We start from the raw sequence: 7,299 nt of genomic DNA, 5'->3' as shown, positions 1-7,299 counted from the left end.
TATCATCAACAAATCAACAAATGACAAGTGCTGGCAAGGAAATGGAGAAAAGGGCTATGGAGAAGTGGAGAGAGGCTATGAACCTAGGGGTGCATACATTCTTTCTGACTGGTGTTTCTGGTTTCTTAGGATATATTCCTAGAAGTGGGATCACTGGGTCAAATGTCAGATCCATATTTAATTTTTTGAGGACACTCCATACTATTTTCCATAATGGCTGTACCAGTCTGCATTCCCACCAGCAGTGCACAAGGGTTCCCTTTTCTCCACTTCCTCGCCAGCACTTGTCATTTGTTGATTTGTTGATGATAACCATTCTGACAGGCATGAGGTGATACCTCATTGTCATTTAAATTTGCATCTCGCTGATGATTAGTATCTTTTAGCATTTTTTTTATATGTCTCTTGGTCATCTGTATGACCACTTTAAAGAAGTGTCTTTGGTTGATTACCTCCCACATGGTGTTCATCATTGCATACTCAACTCCCAGGAAGGGTTTTGGCCCAAAGGAGAGGCTCTATATACATTTGTTCAACGGGCATGTGCACTAATCAACCTGTTAGAAGTCCACCAATGGCCAGAGAAATAGGATCATTCTGTTTCTGGGAAAACAGAGTGGAAATGCGTAGAACTTGGGGTCAGGATGATCTCTCTGGGCTTCAGGTTTTTAATCTCTACACCAAGCATAGCGCCCTCCTCATAGGGGTGCTATGAGATCAAATGCAATAAACACATAAAAATGTCTTGAACAATGCTTGACACTTAGTAAGGAGCTCTTTAACTGCTAGTAGCCTCCACCTGGGCCTATCCTTATATGTACTTTCCTTTCCCCAACCCTTAGCCTACATTTAGTATAATTTTTTACATTCTCTTATGAAAAATACATTGAATGAGAAATCAAAGTTGGAGATTGGTCCCAGGCTAGTAGAGGAGGGCCTTTGGTTTTCTCATCTGAAAAATGAGGGCATCTGACTCATTCTCTAAATTCCTTCTATATCTAGGCTTTAGCTTTTAAGTCTCCTAACTCTCAAAAATTAAGCAATTTATAATTATCAAAATTAATAAATACTGTTTATATGCCTGAGAGACCCACTAATATTTTTATTATCTTCTCACTTGATTTTAGATATCTTTTCTATAATTCTGTGAATTTTCCTCACATTTTTTAGGTATCAGCTACATGAAGAGTAAATTTTATTAGAATGATTAAAATTTCAATTATGTTTTCTCAAATATTGTAGCCAACTGAGAGTTCATCTAAGTAAGGCAGATAATCTATCAGTTAATCTCTTGATATTTCAGAAAGTTATTTGGAATTTTTTAAGCCCTTATTTTTATTTTAGGGCTGTTATTGAATATTGTATGATAACATTGTGAACATGGTGTGAAGATGAGTGGAGAAGATAAGTTTTGGTTAATAAAACTTTTAACCACAGAATACTGAGTTTCAGAAAGTTTTCCATAGCAAGAAAATAACTGCATGGTAAAACAAAAAATTCAGGTGATTTATTATATTTCTTAGATTTTTTTTTTCCTTAAAGGGTACATAGGAGCATTTATAATCATCTTGAACTTCTTCAATGTGGCAGTCTTTTTGAAAGAGCAATTCTTAAACATAGGAAATATTTAAAATTCGTCTGTTTCATCATGATTTCAAATTACTAAAATTGGTGGTTAGAAAAGATTGTGAGTCTCCACTCATTAGAAATGCAATGAGGAAAATAATGCTTCTATCAGTAATTCATGGACAGTAAAAGAATAATTAAATTATCTTCATGTATTCCTTCTATATAATAATGTTGTTTTATTAAATGTGTGACATTGTATGAAAAAGATTGCTGCACACCATGATTTAGAAAACTAAATGACCAGAAAAAATTAAAGCTAAAGTTAATGTTGGTAGAATCCATTTATTCTCCCTTGAATAGTCTACAAAAAAATTCTACCCAAGACAAATATCTCCATATTCTTTTAACATAGAATATTATCTTTCTTACCTAGGACATGAACTTGTGGGTGAAAGAGCATAGTTGATACATGACAGGGTGAAAAATTACCTATACACAGTCCATTAAGCATAAGCCATGAGATTTTGGTTGGGAAACTTCTTTTCAAATATAGAATAAAGGCAGGGTTACTTGATTGAAAGCTCTTTCCACATAAAGACACCAATTCCAAAGCTTACATATCTTCCTTAATTCCTTATCAGATATTGCTTGATGTTTGTAAAGGCAGCCATTAAGCATAGTCCTCTAAGTAGGACTTTTGAAAGCAACACATTTTAACAATTCTCTGGAAATCAGTGTTAGCAAAGGTAACCGGATGAGTAAGCAAGTTTCATTTCTTTGCATTAAAAAAACTCCAAAGTTAAAACAGCTTTTAATTGCTACCTGGAATGAAATCACTGACCTATAATCAAACACACAGAGATCCATCGTGCTCTGGGTGACCCACAACGATGGGTCCTTATACTACTACACTTATTTTTAAATGATTAGGCCCTGAAATCATCAGCCTGAATTCATGAATTTGCTAGGGAGCAAGAAGGGACAATGCTACATTTGTGTAGAACTGTGATTGTTTACTTGGGTGGCGTTATATTTGAGAATTAGTAGAGTTAAGGTATTTTTATTGCTCACTGGGGTGTTTCGTATCAATATTTCTTCCATTCAACATACACTTTAAGTAAACTTTTATGAAAATTCTTTCTACAGATAGTTTGTAAATGTTTAATTTTCACCTTTTTCATAATAATGTATTGCACTCCTGCCCAGAATTTGATTTTTTCTAAAACTTTGGTATACTGTCACTTAAAAATATATCTATAAATTCAAAGGAATTCAAATGCTGGAGACAAATTCTGTTTCTTTGGTATCAAGGCTCTCTTTATCTTCTGTTATAAGCTTTATAGAACTTGTCCATGATTTCATTCATTCATTCATTCAGCAGTTAACTCACCAAACTAACATATATGCCCATGTAATTTCTATTCCCCTCTTTTATTATTTTATTTTTAATATATTTTTATTTATTTCAGAGAGGATGGGAGAGAGAGAGAGAAACATCAATGATGAGAGAGAATCATTGATAGGCTGCCTCCTGCATGCCCCACACTGGGGATCAAGCACACAATCAGGGCATGTGCCCTGACCAGAAATCGAACCATGACTTCCTGGTTCATAGGTTGACACTCAACCACTGAGCCATGCTGGCCGGGCACTATTCCCCTCTTTTAATGAGGTGGTGAATATTATTTTATTTTTACATTCCTATCTCAGTGATTTAGAGTTTGAAAAAGAAGAACTTAGTCATCATTCTCATTGTTGAGATAAACTTTGAGGTCAAAAGTACTAAGTTAAGTTCCAAAAGAAGCATTTGGCCTAAGAGTTCATTCTAAATAGAGACATATTGCTGCAATTTTAAGGTGTTATCTTCAGAAATCCATATATGACCTGGGTAATCCTGACTTATAATCATCTTTAGGGAACGTATTTTATTTTTAAAGTTGGAGAAGAATTAAGATGGCCTTTAGTTGCTTCCATAATCTATTTTTCCTATTTACAAAAAAAAAAGCAAGAAAGAAAGAAAAGGAAAGGAAAAGAAAAAAGAAGATCAAAAAGGTGAAATAAAGTAGATGATAGAACAAGAAAATACCTCTTCTTAGTAAAATTTCATCAATGCTTTAGAACAATATTTAGAGCATGGAGTATGGAGATCACAGAAGAGATTTCCTTCTATTTGTTTTTTGATAGAGAAGGAAGCCAGGAATGACTCTCAAGAAAGTTTTCTAAATCAAATTCTCCCTTATGTCCAGCTATAATACCTCACCAAGGGCTCAGGCCCATCCCAGCAGTTATTACTTCAAGGATGACTCATCTGCCTTGACTGGATGAAAATAATGATTTCTTTGTTCTAGCCAAGTTCTATGCAGATACAAAAAGGGGTGCTGGAGTCAAAAAAGGAGAGAAGAAATGTTTGCTATCTCATTTTCCAAACCCCAAGCCAAGATAATCTAGTTTGACATGATATTTCCTTTCTTTCTTCCTTTCTTTCTCTCTTTCTTTCTTTCTTTCTTTCTTTCTTTCTTTCTTTCTTTCTTTCTTTTTCTTTCTTTCTTTCTTTCTTCCATTTAAATTCTTTATTGTTTGAAGTATTACATAAGTCTCCTTTTTTCCCCATTGACCTCTCCCTGGCTGCTTCCACCCACTAGCACATGCCCTCACCTCCCTACTGTCTGAGTCCATTGCCATTATTTCTTCAAACATGCTCTCTATCCCTTTCTCCCTTTATGCCTCTTCTGGCACAGCTGCTATTCTAATATTGTTAAGTTTCACATTGTCCCATAGTTCCCTTAAGCTGTCCTCCTGTTTTTTAATTGTTTTTTTTTTTCTTTTTGGGTCTCTGATTGAGTTCTTTTTTTCTACCCTGTCTTCTAATTCACTGATCTGATCTTCAGCTTCCCCTAATCTTCTGTGTATTCATTTTTATGAGCTCTTTATTTGTGCTATGTCATTCTTTATTTCTGTTTTCATAGTTACTACATCTTTTCTCATGCTGTTGAGCATCTTTAGTATCATTATTCTGAACTCTATATCTGGTAAATTTATTATCTCCATTTCATTTATCTTTTCTTCTGGAGAATTCTCTTGTTCTTTCATTTTGGGGTTGCTTCTTTGTCTCCACATTTTGGGCGCCCATTTGGGTTTGTGACTATGTTTTAGGTAGACCTGCTACACCTCTCAATCTCTGGTGTAGGACAATGTCAAATGCTGTTTCTGACTAATTAGATCAGGCAAAGACTCAAAGCCTCCAGTGACCGCCTCTGCTTTCAGACTGATTGGATGTACTCTTGAATAACCCTTAGGCAATCACCCACAGGTGTGGCAAGAATTTTTCCCAACAGGGTGGGGCAATTGCTTCTGCCTGAAGGCTAATTGTTATTCTCAGTCTCTTAATGGGCCTCAGAAATTTTGCACTGGAAGGCAAGGTGTTTTCCAGTAGGGTGGGTCAACTCTTCCCTCCTGGGAAAACAACCAAGATAGCAATTGTCTGTGTGATAAAGATGACCTCGGCAGTTTGAGGGAATGACTCAGTACAGGAAACCAAGATGTTTACCTTCTGAGCTTTAACCCAAGAGACCCCCAACCCTGGCTTCTGCTCCTATAGCTCCAGTCCACTCTGCCCTCCCTCTGCCGGAGCCCAAGGTGAGTGGCTGCACAGGGAATTTTGTGTGTTGGCTTTTTAAGAGGGTGCCTGCATTTTCAGCTGTCTCTCCCTGGCAGACAGCAACTCCACTGCTTTTCACAGCCAGATGTTATGTGGGTATTGCTACCCTTCTCAGTTCTGGTGCTCTTAGGGCAGTGGTTCTCAACCTTCTGGCCCTTTAAATACAGTTCCTCATGTTGTGACCCAACCATAAAATTATTTTCGTTGCTACTTCATAACTGTAATGTTGCTACTGTTATGAATTGTAATGTAAATATATGATATGCAGGATGGTCTTAGGCAACCCCTGTGAAAGGGTCGTTCGACCACCAAAGGGGTCGCGACCCACAGGTTGAGAACCGCTGCCCTTACCCATTTATTTTTTTATTTGTTTTTACCCATAATTTTTCAGTCTTCAAGATAGGAGCCCCTTGGATAGCTGTTCCTGTGACTCGTAACATTTATGAAACATTAAAAGTACTATGTTCTTCAGAGTAGGGCCTACTGTTCCATTTCTCAATTTTAAATGATTATTTTAGTGCAAGTCTCTTGACAGCCAAGTGAAGCAGAAAACCACATACACCTTTTACTTTTCTCAACATTTCTTAACATAAAAAATGTCACTGAAGTCAGTTCTTAATTAAAAAGTTCTAAAGGAGTAAAGAAGGGCATTGAGAAGCTCATATAAAAAAAGCTTTTTTAAAAAAATGCAAATAAGTGTGTAGTTAATGTTGAATATTTTTATGTAATTAAATATATTTTGAATATTTTATACAGTTGAGTATATTTTATATAGTGAAATATATTTTTTCCTCTGGAAATCAATGTTTTATTCATTTAAAAGGTCATTTTAGTTATTATTTTAACCACTCAGGTGGCCCTAGTTCTTCTCTGCCTTTACAAATTTCCAATCTATATATATATATGCCTAAGTGACCATTAGGACCGAATGACTGGAATGACCGGAACAACCAGTTGACCATTCACTATGATGTGCACTGACCACCGGGGGGCATAAGCTCAATGCAGGAGCTGCCCCCTGGTGGTCAGGGTGCTCCCACAGCCAACCTCCCCAATCCCTCCCCCGGTCAAGCAGGCCCTGTCTGGCAGAGCCGGCAGGTGCCGGCAGGCTCTGGCCAGCAGCCGACAGGCCCCCAGCCCCCAGCCAGCAGCCAGCAGGACCCAGCTGGCCTGGCCCCAATTGGGACTGGGCGAGACAGCCCCAATAGGCCCTCATCACCGGCCAGGCCTATGGACCCCACCCATGTACGAATATCTTGCACTAGGCCTCAATTAATAAAATTTACAGATTTTTAGTATTTCCTTCTCTCCCTTCTACTCTTTACATTTCTAATTTATTTGCTAAAAGATCCATTGAGAAGAGTTGTTAAATTATCAATGCTACTAATATTTATGGAGTTTACTCTGCAGGCTGGCTAAGTGATGAGTATTTATTTTCTGACTTAATCTGCATCTTTCTGATACTAGTCAGGACTCACCACAGATTGATGTTAGTTCTAATGAATGGACTATTTGACAATGCCAGGTTTTTTCACCTTAATAACTTATTGTCCAAACTTTTTTTTTTCTAAATATGTTTTTATTGATTTTAGAGAGGGGGGAAGGGAGGGGAGAGAAAATCATTGCTGTGAAAAAAAACATCTATCAGCTACTTCCTGCACACCCCCTACCGGGGATTAAGCCTGCCTGAGGTGATGCTCAACCAACTGAGCCACACAGTCCAGGGCCAAGCATTTCTTTTTTAAGCATCTGTATGTCCTTCACATCTTGAAAAAAACATGTATATGTGTGTAGGGAAGCACAGGAGACTTGGTGTAAGGAGGAAATTCCAAAAAAGGAGTGGGCTGAAGGCGGCCTGCCTTGTTTATCAGAATTCCAACTTAGGGGGTTTTGTCCAAAGGTGGCTGCCCCTAATTGTTCCTTGACCTTTCCAAACAAGTCTGTGTACATGCAGACCCTAGGGTGTTTACCGGAATCTTTATACTTAATCTTTAGGTGTCCTTGCTTAAAGGACACTGCAGACACATGTGTCCTCCCAAGATTACTTACCCTACTGATTGTATCTAAAATAT

This window comes from Myotis brandtii, unplaced genomic scaffold, assembly GCF_000412655.1.
Source record: "Myotis brandtii unplaced genomic scaffold, ASM41265v1 scaffold179, whole genome shotgun sequence".
In the NCBI taxonomy this organism is placed as follows: domain Eukaryota; kingdom Metazoa; phylum Chordata; class Mammalia; order Chiroptera; family Vespertilionidae; genus Myotis; species Myotis brandtii.
This window is presented reverse-complemented; position numbering follows the sequence as displayed.